The 2679-nt window shown below is 47.0% G+C and overlaps 1 protein-coding gene across 3 annotated transcripts in view; it reads left to right on the top strand.

The window, feature by feature from the left end:
* The window catches only part of MCTP2 (multiple C2 and transmembrane domain containing 2), a 235120-nt gene that overhangs the window by 57417 nt on the left and 175024 nt on the right, over positions 1-2679 (top strand). The window lies entirely within an intron of this gene.

Here is a 2679-nt window from a genome sequence, read left to right as displayed (position 1 = left end):
AAAAAAAAAAAAAAAAAAAAAAAAAAAAAAAAAAGGCTATCGCAATTTTTCTTTAATGGCCTTTAGTGTCTCTTTAGGAGGCTCTGTATGAACACATTTCTGAGGAGGGTCTTAAAAGGGTTGCTGATTTGTGGGAAGATACCAAGAGGAATGGTTTTAACAAGTACCAATCACTTAAATGGGGCCTTGAATTAAACAGCCAAACCTCAGGGGTAATGAGAGAACTGCTCTATTGAGCAGCTTCCTGATTGTCAACAGAATAAAGTACATTTTCTGTATTGCAGTGGCATGCAACCTTTTGGTCCCGTGCAAGGCTGGTTTGTGGGCTGGATTGGACCCTGCATGCCACACTGAGTCCTGGAGCTCTGCATTGCCTCTGTCCAGTCTCATCCAGCAGGATTGGGCTTGGGGGCCTTGGGGTGCCTCATGTGGTTGGATTGGGCCCTGTGCCACCCCTGCCCAACCCCGTATACAGCCGTGCGAGTGTTGTACAGTGTGCAAGGCCACAGCCAGTAGGGCTCTTTACAGCCCTGTGGGGAACCCATTGGGTGGGATGACCTGGCACCAGGGGCCCGATCTGGCCCACAGGCCAGGGGTTTAGCATCTCTGCCCTATTGCATTGCTTGGAGGAAAGTCTCTCGTGTGCGTGTAGCATGGAGAGACTTAATAAAGAGCTCTGAACTTGCCTGCTCCAATGCGAAGAGCTGGGTTTGTGTCCCATGCGAAGAGCTGTGCAGGCACTTGTACCCCAGAGGGCCTGTGACGTTCAATTCTTGACTTAGTGAAAGGAAAGCTGGACAGATGCTGTGAAAGCGAGTTAACTGATGGGGATGAACATGACTGAAAATATGGCAGGCTGGTGTCCAAGCATCTCTCCTGGATCTGAGAAATCAGTACTTTGACAGCAGGTAGGGGTCTTTGTCATTGCTTTTCCACTTGCACAGTTAGTAGCATTAATTATACCTTTCTGTCCATTGCAAAATGCCTGAGAAGTTTCTTTGCTTAGAACTGGTGAAGTAGGGCTACATACACAGAGAGAACGTGGAGGGGTTGGAATAGCACTGGGGTCTGAAAAGGCATGTGGGAATAGCAGGATATTTAGTGATTTATAGGATGGTTTTATATGCTCACTCCTGATGTGCTCTTTTTTTATTGAGGTAACTTCTGATCATTGGGCTTTTTCTTTTTTTACACTATATTTTTCTCTCCTAGCCAGGGGATAAACTTCTTTCCAGGTATATGCACCATCCAGTTCCTTGCATCCTGAAGGTTTAGATGTAAGGTAGATCTTTGGTTTTTAAACAGAACAGAGTGTATTTTTGATAGGACAGCAATTCCCTAGGTTAACTAGGAATCCACACACGCCAGGACAAGCCAGGGTGGTTCTGTGGAAATGACTCTCGTTGTTAGAGGAATGTGTTTGTTTCAGGTTGTGATGTCTTGAGTTGGATTTGAATATATTGCTCAACCCAGTGTAATATGAACCAATTTTAATGACAGTTCAGCAAATAAAAGCATTTTGGCTGGCTGCTGACACTATATATGTGTCGGAGACTGTATGTAGCCCCTACAGCAAGAAGGTGCTTCAGAGGGTGGTTAGAAATGGGTATGCATGAGCTAGCAGATGATGCAATGAAACTCCTATTGTGTGTGCACACGGCTGCACAAGGATCTTAGTATGTCACTGCTGATTTCTGCTGCTTTCACCATAATATCTACATGATGATCCCGTAAAGTGTCTTCGATGCTCAGATGCTTATTCTGGTGGGTGTCTGTAATGATGTTGTGCACTCAAATGGGGTGTCTTTGTGAGAAATTTCCCTGAGCTAGACTGCAGCTGCTTTTATTAGAGAAAAGATGGGTACTTCAAGTACCCTTTTAAAAGTGAAAGATCCTGGGCATGCCTTTCTCTCTGACAATAGGGAACTCCAGAGACAAAGGCCTTTCTGCCAAGAGGTGCTGACCCCAGCCACTGAGTAGGACACAGCTGTCCTAGGGAGTTTTAGACGGAGTGAATGTCAGTCCCCGAAGGTTTGTCTATGCTGAATAATGACGCGTAGGGTAGAGAGACCCTAGTGAGCCTGGGTACTGGAAGCAGTCTACCCATAGGAGCATGAGGTTCAGGGGGTTTATTTACTTTGCAGGGTGAATTAGTCCATGTGAAGCTCTCTGCTGTTGGACTGTTTCTGTGACCTGAGTCTGCTCACTTCATAAGCTAACCTGGCTGTCCACGGCACATTGCAAGCTGCAGTGTAAGCAGGCTAAGATTGTGCACTCGCTTTGTAAGGGCAGTCAGTTTGGATGTAAAATAATTCAGTGGCCAAAACAACACTGTAATAGAGTCCAGCCGGTCTTGTTGGAAGGCGCACAGGGAGGAAGGGTGGCTTAGTGCTACAGGTGTTAGCCTGGAAAGTGGGAGACTTAAATTCAGTGCCCTCCCCGGTTCTGACATCTAATGTGACTGTGAGCACTGTTTGCTTCCATGGGACCCCAGGAGGAAGCTTGCACCAGATTAGTCTGTGGATTTCTCTACCCCCATCCACATTGGTGTTACGTGAATGATACAATCAGGGGGGCTTCCAGGGGAACAGGGGAAGTGGTGCCAATGTGGGTCAGGCCTGGGTGTAGGCTCCATTTCTGAACTGTACAGGTGAGGGTTCCCCCGCCCCCCCCCCACCC

Source organism: Gavialis gangeticus, unplaced genomic scaffold (assembly GCF_001723915.1).
Source record: "Gavialis gangeticus isolate Ggan-Ray unplaced genomic scaffold, GavGan_comp1, whole genome shotgun sequence".
Taxonomy (NCBI): Eukaryota; Metazoa; Chordata; order Crocodylia; family Gavialidae; genus Gavialis; species Gavialis gangeticus.
The sequence above is the reverse complement of the archived record's forward strand: the minus strand, read 5'-3'. Positions and strand labels throughout refer to the sequence as shown.